This window comes from Rhipicephalus microplus, chromosome 7, assembly GCF_043290135.1.
Source record: "Rhipicephalus microplus isolate Deutch F79 chromosome 7, USDA_Rmic, whole genome shotgun sequence".
Classification (NCBI taxonomy): domain Eukaryota; kingdom Metazoa; phylum Arthropoda; class Arachnida; order Ixodida; family Ixodidae; genus Rhipicephalus; species Rhipicephalus microplus.
Window position 1 is genome coordinate 42,256,972 of NC_134706.1, and position 13,588 is coordinate 42,270,559.

Below are 13,588 nucleotides of genomic sequence, written 5' to 3' on the forward strand. Positions count from 1 at the left end.
TGAGGATGGCGTAGAAGGCAATGACCAGCAGCTGCTAACGACGACGAGAGTTTTCTCGTGCAATACAAAGGAAGGGGGGCTGGACTTGTGGAGTTTCGTAAGGGAGTAATTTGTAAAGAAGGTATGCGCGTGTGAGCTGAAACAACTTCGTGTGCTGAAGTGCATGTGCCTGTGTCTTTGGTTTAATGAACTCAACAAGCAGGGGCCAGTCCGTTACGTCTCGACTTAGTTGCCGTCCTATCCTTATAAAGCTCTCGCATTCTTCATAGTATGTCCTGTATTATTCAATTACTTCTCTGTGAATAGAATAACTCATATCGCGGGCTTGCTTGAGTGTTACACTTTGCTTAAAACTTGCCTTTTCATCTCGCTTCATGAATTAGCACTGATATTTTTGTCAAAGAACGAAAACATTCTTTATTTATTTTTCCAGGTACTGTTGGCCGATTGGGCCATTACAGAGGTGGGGTAGAAAACTGACATAACAACCGTCATGTCATGCGCAAAAAAAGAAATGGATAGCCGATACAAAAGGAATACATCACTATACTACGTTCTACGACTTGCATGCTACATCACATACATCACAAATTACACTTCCCAATATTGCATCCTACAACGTACATGAGACAAGTTACAGCAAATAGATTCATAGGTAAAAGATGACAGGCACACACACCAAAAACAGCAATCACCGTTTACGAAGATTCACCTAGAAAATATTTCGTAACATTGTTTTCAAAATGTTCTGCAGTTTGAGAATCACATATAGCATCGGGTAATACATTCCAGTCTTTTATTGTTCTAGGGGAAAAGAGTATGCATATGTGTTCACACGACATTGAGGAACTAGATATTTTCTGAGGTGGTCACTTCGTAGGCTCTGCACTTGACGGGGAATCAGGTACTGCTCTGCATCAAAGTTAAATGTATTTTGGGAAAGCAGAAACAAGGATTTAAGTCTGGCTATGCGACGGCGGTCCACGAGGGGCTGTAAATTTAATTCTTGCAGCATCTGTGTAACAGAATCTTTACGAGAATATTTTAAAAGAATAAATCTAGCCGCCCTTCTTTGTACCCGCTCGATGTTTTTAATTAATTCTTTTTTATAAGTGTCCCATATGATGCTTGCGTATTTCAGTGTAGGCCTTACGATTGTTAAGTACGCTGTTAACTTTACGGGGGCTGGAGCCAGTTTTAATTTGCGACGTAAGGTGAGCGTGATACAATATCTTCAAACACGCTGCTTCAAAAGTTTCCAAACATGCAGCAGAAGGGAGCAAACCAATAATTATTCTCGTTCGGCATAGTACAACTGTCTATGCTTATCGATGATAACATGCGATTATTTGTAGTGTCTTTATTTATTATGGGAGGGTCGCATTTGTGCGAATAAATAATCAATTGTGGGCGTGTTTACACGCGCAATTTTTTTTTGCATTGCAAAGCCGAATTGCCCAGATGTCGGCTCAGTTGAATAGCAGTAATCAGGGAGAGAAAAAGGATATTAACAACATTTAAAGCAACAATACTAATGATACCACTTAAATTAGAAAAACAACTAAAACAAAAATGGCAATTTCTTAGTTCGAACTGTATTGACAGTACCTAGCCGGGACATCCGCGCCTTAGCGACGAGAACATTGTGGAGAAGAACGTGTGCTTTGTTAACCGGGGTATGTGAATTTTCATGTCCCTTTAACAGATGCACGATGTTAATGCTCTCTTTCTCTCTTTATCTCTCTCTCTCTCTCTATATATATATATATATATATAAATATATATATATATATATATATATATATATACATATATATATATATATATATATATATAGATATATATATCGAACTTATTAGTCGTATTTCCTGTATTACTGCTATTTGAATTGAATAACGAAGTGCCATCTGATAGCGCCTATTCAGAGAAGCACCATCTAATTTTTTTATGTTTATAATGCATCCTCTCCGCGAAAGCTGGTCTCATATTTTTCTTCCATCTGTTCTCGGCCTCAAATATATATATACATATATATATATATATATATATATTTATTTATTTATTTATTTGTACTAATGAAGCGAGGTTTTCTGGGCGTCGAGTGGAGTTTAGTGGAAGATTCCAATGCATAAGTGTGGCATTATGTGCGATGCGGTGAAGTTCTTTTGCGGCATAAACCCTTGACACAGGCGTATGAGCAGTGTGGGTGCTCCGTCATGAGCACAACGGGCAACGTTGTTGGCGAGGTTGTTACCACCACTCCCACAGTGACCAGGCAGCCATTGAAAGATTATTCCATGTCCTTTTTCAGTGGTACGTTGACAGATTCCATTGATTGGAGATACCATCTGATGGTCGTTCACGCGTCATAGACATTGCATACAATGAATGGCCGCCTTGGAGTCGCAGAAGATAGCCCACTTAGCAGAAGATTATTGCATAACAAAGCTCATTGCGGCTCGAAGGGCGGCGAGCTCGGAGCCCGTAGATGTTGCGACCTGCGAAGTATTAAACTTGGTGGTTAGTGACCGAGATGATATCACAAATGCGCCCGTCGAACTTCCCGAAACTGGACCGTCCGTATATATATGAGTTCGGTTTTCATATGATATATGCATAAGGTCCAATGAGATCTTCTTGAGGGCTGTAGGTTACAGGCCAGCCTTTTTGATTATCCTGAGACTTCAAGGTGTACAGGGGTCTTGCAGGCACCACTCCGGCAAAGCGGTATAGTTGCGCGTGAGAATCTCCAGTAGATGAAATGCTGGTTAGCCGCCACCACTCTGGAGAACTCTGCCTTTGGTCTTTCCAGTGGCTGGCTAGCTAGGTGGTGTTTAGGCAGTCTGTATTCATAGCGAATGCGCGCCCGTAGTGCGTCGACAGTTATGTAGGTCCTAATCGGGTGGTCTTTGGCAATGGCAGTAGTTGCGACCGTGTTAGCACACCTAGGCAATCCCAACCATGTTCGAAGAACTTGGCCTTGAATGCTTTACAGGAGCTGGATGTTGATTTTTCTGGCATATGAAAGCGCGGGTGTGCTATACCGAAAATACCCCAAGAAGAGCGCTCTGTGCAGTTCAAGCACGGCTGACACGGATGTTCCCAAGTTTCACCGGCGAGAAACTTATTACATGGGCGATAGAGCGGAGCCTCTTCTTCAAGTGCGCGATGTCAGCACTCCACGAAAAATCTTTGTCAATAATGATGCCCGGGAATCATTGACGTCTCGTATACGAAATTCTGATAATCTCGATGGAAACGGGATACTTTAACAACGCCTTGCAAGTGAAAGGAACTAAGGCGCATTGCTCGAGGGAAATTCTTAGCCCTCGAGCACGGAGATACTTTGACGTTATTGTCGCTGCTTTTTGGAACTTTGGCCGTGCTCGGGGTCGCGTCACTGCCGAAGCCTAGATGCAGATGTCATCGGCGTACACAAAGGTTGACTGAACAAGGCAGAACTTCGGCAAGTCCAATAATCGTGAGGTTAAACAAAATAGGGCTGGGAAGCCCACTCTGTGGGACGCCACGAGAGGTGTAATGGTCTAGGGTGCGGCTTTCTGCAGTGTTCATGAAAAAGGATCTCTTCAATAAGTAGCTCCAAATCCCTTCAAAGATTTCTCCACAGATTCCAATATTTTCCAAGGCATCGAGAATGGCGTCGTGCATCGCGTTGTCATAGGCCCCTTTCACGTCGAGGAACAGAAAGGATAAATAGCAAGGACACGAAGGACGTCATATATTTGGTCACTTAAGCAAAACTTCGGTAAGTTTCCATACAGGAAGCTGTCGCGTAGGTATGTAATTATGTACTCATGCATACCCACAAGCACAAATAACCAAGCTGAGCGTGGAACAGCCAACGGCGCCCGTAACATAAGCAAATGCTGTGGCTATGCATCCAGGAGCCTCTCGCCTGAAGTCACGCGCATGCTCAAGTGTGACGTCACACCACACTGTCGATAATTGACCAATGCAGAATCTGTAGTGCTCTCTAGAAAAATGTGTTGTCACAGACGTCAATAATACTTCAACAGAACACTTTCTTTTTAGACATACAATAACGATGATGAAAAAACAGATTTCACACACATCAATGAGATTATAAGATGACGTGGAGAGACGATGTACATTCGATGGTTCACACAAACGCAGGCACGCAAAATTGTGCCACAAAAAGACAAATACACATATGAATATTGTAATGTAAACAAGAGGGCTGTTTAGAAAACGATACTGCCGAAGACGTCAACAATATTTCGCAAGAGCATTTTCGTTTTAGGCATACAATTACGATGATGACAAAACAAACGTCATTTACATAGACGTAGATATGAGATGACGTGTACATTCGATGGTTCACACTAACGCAGCCACACGAAACTGTGTCACAAAAGGACAGATACACCTAATAATATTGCAAGGTCAACAAGAGGGCTGTGCGTTTTGAAAAAGTTGGCAATGATTTAGAGTACTTGGTACTCTACAAAGGGATAGCAGAAAGCCGTCCCAAGGCAACGTCCCCCGCACGATCTTTGACAAGAATTTATCTATGGAAAACTCATGAGCTATTTGCACTGCGAAAGTAAATAAGTAGCAAAATTGCGTAGCGTGCGGCATCAGCTCACACTAAACTTTGACGAAAGACACGGGAAAGGAGAATGTTTTGATTTCAAGTAGAGAACAATATGAAAAGTTCGTTTTGAATTTAGCGTGTGGCCTTTAAGCTAGATTAACTCGTTAGAGCAAGATCCCGCTGCTCCGCGGACCAAGTAGTCACGTGATTTGCTTAATCCGGCACATCAGCGGACACGTCGCATCCACACAGCTGAGGATATACGCTCACGGAGTCCTCGTGCATGCATACTCTCGACTGTTATGCTTATGCAGCGCGCTTATCACACGAAACACATTCGGTCGTTGCCGCAAAACTGAAACACTTGGCTTTTAAGCCGGCCGCCTGCTTCCTAGCCACTCTAATCCGACAAATGTTGACTGATTTGACGCTGAATCCTCCCGATCGAGGACAGACGACCGTCAGACAGACGGATAGAAATAGCGGCGACGCATTTACATCCATGCCGCGAGCGGATGAAGCGAGGACGGTCAGTTTCGATGACACGCTCGTCACGTGTTGCGCCATCCGCTGCGAAAAATTCTCCCCTGTCCCCCCGTGTGGAGACACCTTTCAGGTGGTTCATTTGAGCAGCACAGGTCTTCCGCCTATGACCTGCGTTGTCTTGTGTGGCTTGCTGCATGTGCTTGGCGTTTCATGCATGATACTCAGAAGCTGTTTGAGCACAATGCAAGTCTTTACCTACATCCGCTTGTTGCCTTTAGTAAAATACTAGACTCCAGTGGGGCTCGCCTACATTTTTGTAGGTACTTTTTGCCCGCATAGCACTTGCTCTATTTCACCTGGCTCATGTAAGTCGTGATGCTTGTCCTATAGATCGTGGCATATACGTGCGCCTGTGTTTCCTGAGTATGCACGAACGTTGGCCGTAGTCTCCGATGAAACTGATTCCGAGAGTAATTTAGAGAAATAAATTTAGGGTGTTTTAGAAAAATAACGAAATAAATATAGGGCTTATTGTCCTCGGAACGAGACAACTTTGCCTCGCCTATTTGTTTTTTTAGTCACCGAGAAGCAGTCCTACAGAAGCACACAGCTACAACAAGTTGTAAGTTCTGGTTAGCACACTCCAAGAGGTAGAAGGAAAGAAAGTGTTGCTAGGAAAATTTCGCGCTAACTGCTTAGTTACGTGTGCGTCATCTTCTAGGGTCCAAAATGAAAGCCATCCTTACCTCGACGAAGAAGCCCTAGCATATATGTATAGTTCTCTGGAAAAAAATATGACCCCTTGACACAAATTGCCCAAACAATCTACCTCAAGACGGCTTCTTATGTGATTCTTAAAGAGAAAAGTATAGAATATAGAGCCCCGTAACTGTCTGCATCAGAGTGCGACACCGCAACGGTAGCTCACGAGGGAGGGGGGTAGGCAGGGATTAAAACAATAGGATAAAGGTATAGAGATAAAGACGGGGAAGGACAGAGCGTGGCGCTGGGACAGCAACACCCAGAAGCAAGGAAAAAATAGGAAAGATGGACACGGTCGCAGGAGTCCGAGGACGGGGCACCACTCAGCGAGAGCTCTGGTCGGTGGCATGAGATGGCGTAGGGCGCGCCAGTCGGCCAGAGCTGTGCTGTAGTAGGAGATCGCGGGGGCGCGACCGGTCGGCACGAAATCCAGCGAGCGAGTCCGCCGCAAGCCGGCTTCACAAGCACACAGAACTCACTTTCTTGGTTTCTGCGCATTTGTATACGTGCGCACTGTTTTCGCGTCGCCTCCATCCGCACCCCAGCACCCGTTGATTTATTTACAGAAACGATGCTTCGCTTGACTCCGCGTCAACGTCTTCACTCATAAGAGCTTCTGCCACATTGATTACTTTTCCGGGCCGAAGTATTCCAGTTGATTACTTCACATACAACGAAGAAGAAAAAAATCAGATCAAACATTGTCTACCCTCGCGGCACACCGTAATCGTTTGGGCCAAGTGGAGCAATATTTTGATCACGTCGTCACCCCTGCCGTCGCCGCGGGTAAGCAGTTGTCGCAACGTACAGCCGTGCCCAGTACACCGCATCACGCAGCCCTTATGCACCCGCCTGGTGCTCAGGCCGACTTTTAAATGCTTCAAGATGGCCAGGCCAATTGACGAGTTGCGAATCTGGCAATGAAACTGCAGGAGCTTCACCCACAAGAAAGCTTTCCTGCAGCAATACCTCCGTAGCCACGAAGCCAAATTTCACATCATGCTATTAAAAGAGACTGTAGTACCAACCGCCACATTTTCCGGATACCAGTGGTTGCCCGGCCCCTCGGGAGGACGCGGTATCGCCACCCTGGTCGCTAACAAGATTACCTGCACAGCGCACCGTCTCAATGGGCCCGAAGTTGAACACGTTATGGTCGAAATTCTCCCTGGCAACATATCACAACAAAGCGTGTACATGCTCAATGTATACAGTAGTCCCAGCCACCATAGACAAAGATTCACACGCTTGTTCCAGAAAGCTGTCCGTCTCGCGGGGCCTAACGCGCTAGTGAATGCAGGCGATTTTAACGCCGCGCATAGCACCTGGGGCTACACGTACGACACACCCAAAGGTAACAAGCTTTGCAAAATACGAATAACATGGGCCTTATTCTCATTACGGACAAAGCCTTCCCCACTCACACTGGTACGTCCACACAAAGAGATACTACGCCGAATCTATGCTTCGTCAAGAATATCTCCGACGCCCGCTGGTCCAACCTCGCGGTATATATTGGTAGTGACGACTTCATATTGGCTGTACACCTCCCCACAGTAAGCAGGAAGACCAAGTCGTACACGTGGGTCGACTGGGACCTCCTTCGTAAGACCCGCGCAGAACGACCTCCACCCGATACTCCACCGAGCCTCGAGACGTGGACGGCCCAGCTCAAAGCTGATGTAAACAAGAAAATCAAAACTATCAGCACAGACCTTCCAACCGAAAAGATGGACAGTCGTCTCACCCACCTACTTGAGGCCAAACAGTCTCTATTGGCCCGGTGGAAGGGCCAGCGCCTTAATCAGAGGTTACGCAAACGTGTATCTCAGCAGAATAAGACCATGATGGATCACTGCCGCATCCTTTCAAAACAACAGTGGGACGAAATTTGTAACTCGATTGATGGTCAGGTTCGAAATGGCAAAACGTGGAACTTACTCAAACATCTCCTCAATGAAACCAATACCCACACAAATCAGCGTCATTCGATCGTGAAGATACTTCACCAGGCCAAACGGACAGTGTCACCGGAAGATGTTGTCAAAAACCTCGTGGAAAAATATCTGCCGCTTCCCATGGGCCCTGTCACCCCTCACCTTGATAACTCTGGCAACGACAACACTAACTTAGACTCCGACTTTTCTATTGAAGATGTGCACCGAGCTCTCCATGTGTTCAATGGCCGCTGGGCCCCTGGCCCCGATGGCATCACCAACAAGCTCTTACGCAACCTGGACGATTCCTCCGTCACTTACCTCTCCGACACTATCAACGAAATATGAAAAAAAGGGTGAGATACCCAATGCCCGGAAACTAGCTCACACGGTTCTCATACCCAAACCGGGAAAGGCGCCGAATCTAGATAACCTGAGCTCCATATCTCTCACGTCGTGCGTGGGCAAAGTGGCTGAGCACGTCGTCCTCAACAGGGTTGGTTGACACCTCGAAGATAACGATTGCATCCCGCCCCACATGATTGACTTCCGACCAGGGTTATCCACTCAAGACGCCATGTTACTTGTAACGCATCAAATTCTAGATGGCGGAAACACTCGCGACACTCGTGCAATACTCGGTCTCGATTGAGAAAAGGCCTTCGATACAATAACGCACTCGTAAATCTTGAAAGCGATTGCAGCCCTTGGCCTAGGTCATCGATTTTAATACTTTATCGGCTCTTTTCTCACTCGACGCATAGTCGTCCTCCGCGTGGGAGACCTAGTGTCGGATGAAGTGGAGCTGGGACAGCAGGGCGCCCCTCAAGGATCCGTCCTCTCGCCCACGCTCTTCAACCTCGTGATGATCGGGCTTTCCGAACGACTTCCGAAAATCGACGGGCTAAATCACACTATCTAAGCGGATGATGTAACCATATGGTGCTTCACAGGGCCGGATGGCTTCATTGAGTCCGCCCTGCAAGAGGCTATCGACACCGCCGAGTCTTACCTCGACCACACCGGTCTCAGGTGCTCACCCGCGAAGTCGGAGCTGTTGATATATTTGCCCAAACGCCGGGGTGCCAAGCCCAAAGGGTGGAAACCACCGACGGAACGCAATATCACCCTCCACACCAGAGATGGTCGTACTGTACCCAGGGTAGACACCATCAAGGTCCTCGGCATGATCATCGTGTCCCGCGGAACCAACACCTAAACAGTAAACAAGCTCAGGACTAAGACTGAGAATGCCATACGACTCATACGTGGAGTAGCCAACAGGCACCATGGCCTCAAAGAAGACAACCTTCTGCGTCTCGAACACGCGTTTGTTTTGTGCCACTTTACCTACGTTGCCGCTATACACAAACGGCTGCGTGCTGAGTGCGATCAACTCAATGCGCTTATTCGCAAGGGGGTCAAACGAGCCTTTGGCCTCCCTATCACCACTCCAACGTACAAAATCTTCGAGCTTGGCGTACATAACACGCTAGAAGAGATCGCCGAAGCTCAGGAACGCGTGCAATTGACCCGACTCACCACCACCAAGGCGGGCCGCCATATTCTGAGCGAGCTCAGCTACTTCTCCTCGAGGGCCAGGGACCTCCCAGAGTTGACTCTAATTCCCCGTGAAATCCGTGACCTTATCAAGACGCTCCCATTCCACGAAATGTACACCCAGAATACAACAGAGGCAGGCGCCCTGTGCGGGCGACCGCCATTCTCAAGCGCATAGACATGGAAGCGGACAACGTCTCGATCATGGACGCCACTGACTATCACAACAACCGAGCCGTCGCCGCGGTCACGCTATCATCCGCGCAGCAGACTCTTAACTCTGCCACAATCCTCACTCGAAACCACGAAGTAGCGGAGCAAGTAGCTATAGCTATAGCTATGCTCGACAGCAAACGGGAATTCATCTACAGCGACTCCAGGCTGGCCATCAAAGCCTTCGAACGCGGAGTCGTCTCCGACCAGGTGTTACGTATCCTGTGCAAAGCGGACCCGAGTGCCCTGAAGCACCACACTGTCATCTGGTTCCCCGCCCATCTCGGCCAGGTGCCGGGTGCCCTATCCAACCTCAACAAGATCGCCCATGATGCAGCGCGCGCACTTACTGACCGCACTGCCACAGGGCAACCCCATCTTGCTGGGTTAGATACCAATCAGGATGCACCACTTACGTACAACGAAATTACAAAGCACTTTAACCTGGAACGCCGCATTTTTCCACCCCCACATCCGAAACTTAGCCGACCGCAGGCATTAACCGTACGCCTATTACAGACAAACACGTACCCAAACCTTGCCACGCTTCACGTTTATTATCCCGATGCATACCCCAGCGACACATGCCCATCATGTGGACACACAGCGACACTCGCACACATGTTCTGGGAGTGTAGAACAACTCGTCCCGACTCTACCTCAAGCAATTGCGAGAGGTCCCTCAGGAGCTCACTTCTCGCCGACCAGCAATGGGCCGTCCAGCAGGCCCACGAAGCGGCCGCCAGGTACTCCCTGTCGGTCCCTACGTGGGAGACGCCCGCTACGCGCTAAGCGTGTCTTGCAGGACTGAAATTAAGTTTTTTCATTTCATTCCAAACATTGCAAATTGACTCTGTCACGTGGTCTCATCGAAGGCAGTGATGACCTGCCCCAATCTGAAACTGTATTTGGCGCAGATAGTGGCCCAGGAAATGGACATTGAAACTAAAGCCTGCGATATGCGCTGTAAAGTGTCAATTTTTCTGAAAGGGAACACGGGAGCGCGTGGCCTGCGCGCTCCGGTGCTGCTGGCAGCGCGTTCAAGCGGGAACGATAGCAACCACAGTCTCTGTTCATGTCATTTCGCGGTGAGCAAAACAACCATTCGTTGCTGATATAAAACCAGCGGTAAGATTGCGACCCCCTCTCTTTTGAAGGCGATTATGCGAGAGCTGTTAATCGCCGTGAAGGGGGAGGGGTTGCCAGCTTGCCATTTACAATCAGCAACGAATGGTTGTTTTGCTCACCGCGATATGACACGAAGAGAGACTGTGGTTGCTATCGCTCCCACTTGAACGCGCTCTCAGCAACCACCAAATCGCGCAGGCCACGCGTCGCTGTGTCCCCTTCAATAAAAACTCACACTGCACATTGATATTGGTGAAGAGAGCATCGACCGTCAATGAATTTCTCGGCGGTAAGGTACCTCGGCATTTATACATATGGTAGCAAATCCTTGAGCATTATCGCTATTGGCAGCATTCATTTGAGAATAAACAGCATTCGTGTGTGCGGGCTCAAGCGTATATATACTAATAATTTCTGGCGTCTAACGTCCGAAAACCATCATATATTTATGAGGGACAATAAAGTAGAGGGCTCCGAAAAATTTCGACCACCTGGGGTTTTAACGTGTATCCAGATCTGAGCATACAAGCATTTTCTCCGGCGTCCACAACGCGGCCGCTACGGCTGCTATTCATTCCCGCCACCTGTGGATCAGCGGCTGAGTGCCTTAACCACTAGACCACCTTGACGGCTGTGCTCAAGCCTAAGAGATGATCCTAAAATATTCTGAAAGGCTTTTCAGACATTTTGGTGCGGTCTGCGTAAGGTATATGTACATGTAGAATAGGCCGACGACATAGAGCAATGAAAGAAAGTAGCATGCGAGGCAGTATTTACAGGAATATTTAAATATAGCAGATTCAAAGTGAAAAATCCATTGTATCTCGCAGATTAACTTAATGCGCCTATATTTGAAGGTCGTTTCTTGTGATGCGTTTCTACGTCATCTTTGTCTTTCACCCCCGATTTGTAATATTGTCAACTGCTTTCTGTTTTTTTTTATTTCTAGGCGAACAGTCTTTCGTTAGCCCTCTATTTGTCATCTTTCAGGTTCTTAAATCTGCTTTCACGTTATTCTTCATGGCTTCTTCTTTCCTTGCTGAGCTTGAAATCTTGCCTCCAGAAGGGTGCACTGTTTCCACGCTACCCGCTTTACATAATGTCCTATTTGTTTTTTTTTTTTGTCACTGTGGTTGTGGTGCTGAGGGCCTTGCCGTTGACAACTCCAATCTATGCGGCGTGCTTCAGCTGCTCAGAGCAAACACGTATCCAGTAGTCTGGCTGTAGATTCATCAGCCAACTGTCCTAGAGCTTTTCCCCTACCCCAGCCACACACCTTTTCCCGGGTATAGAGGCGAGACCTGCGCAAACAAGCGGTACACCATTTCCGCACCATCGATTACGTTTACCTGTACATCGCAGCCGCTCTGTTTTCTATGCCGACATCTTTTGTTTTCGTGTTTGTATCTGTGATTTGCTTTCTGGTTGGCTGTCCCTGTCTCGTACAATCTTTGTGTATCGCCACGCGAAAGGTTTTTCTTGCCTGTGTGGCTTCTTACAACGACACGTTTGCGCCTCCTGTCCTTGCCGCGCGACGCTTACCTGCTGATTACTGTCTTTGTTGAGAATGGTGGTTGGGAGGGAGGCCTTCGTTCTTGTTACCTCAGAGTGGGACACCACGGTGGTTCGGGCAATCGCTAATTTGGCCGTGTTCTTCGAACTTGTAGGCAGACTCCTTACTCTATACCCCTTCCACTGCAACACTTTCTTCTCTCGTATATAGTTTGCCTTCATCCTTTATGTGTTTCTTCAACCGTTTTTTATGAGGAGATCGTAGGGGAAAATTGAGTTGTTTTGTGCATTACAGCATAAGGAATGTTTCCGAAGTGTATATCGTTTATTGACAGAACCGCCTGGTCCTGTCATTTTATCAACCTTTTTTTTTCTGCAAAGATGTACACCAAAGACTTTTCGAATCACTGTGGTCCCGCGTATTATCCCCGGGGTTGTATGTCTGCCTTGGTTGCTGCCTGGCCCAATCGTTTTCTTCTTTGAGTGCCATGTCTTAACTACCTATGAGAAGAGTGCATACTTGAGAAACCAGAGTAGTTCCTTCTTTTTCGCGGAACTCTTGTGCCCTACGGAACTGCCTCAGCGTCATTTGGTTCGTGTTGTGCCACGTAAAATGAGTTCCAGTGGTCTCCCAGACTAGCACGCTACTTTATTTTTCATTTTTTGCAGGTTTCGATGCAGCTCCTGTAATTGCGTTACTGGCCCACCGCAGTGGTTTAGTGGCTAAGGTACTCGGCTGCTGGCCCGCAGGTCGCGGGAACGAATCCCGGCTGCGCCGGCTGCATTTTCGATGGAGGCGGAAATGCTGTAGGCCCGTGAGCTAAGATTTGGGCGCACGTTAAAGGACCCCAGGTGGTCTAAATTTCCACAGCCCTCTACTACGGCGTCTCTCATAATCAAATGATGGTTTTGGGACGTTAAACCACAAATATCATCATCATTTATTTGCGTTACTAGACCAGTGAAGCCAAACGGAAGCTTTGTCACTTCGTTATATTCTTCAGAGTAGCAGTTTCAGCGAGAAGAAAAGGTGCTTAAAGAAGCTTCTATTCTTCTGGAAAGATATCCATAATAAGTTTTGTTTGTTAGTAATGTAGGAAAAGAAATTGTGAAACTCCGAAGTCACGTGTGTCCTTTGTCAGGCTGGTCATTAAGCATACTATCTGCTCTGAGCAGGTTAATAGCGTGCTCACATCAGGAAACTGCTATGATAAACTGAAAGAACAACTTGCCCACTGTATGAGTGCTTATCAAGAAACCCTGCATGAGTCGTTACTCACTAACTGTATGAGTGATTATCAAAGAAAGAATAAAGCATTAGGGTAATGAAATTAAACGTAACGGAAGAGAAACAAAATGGGTGTAAAAATTGATACCCAATGAAAAGAATGAATTTATAATAAAGGTATGAAGA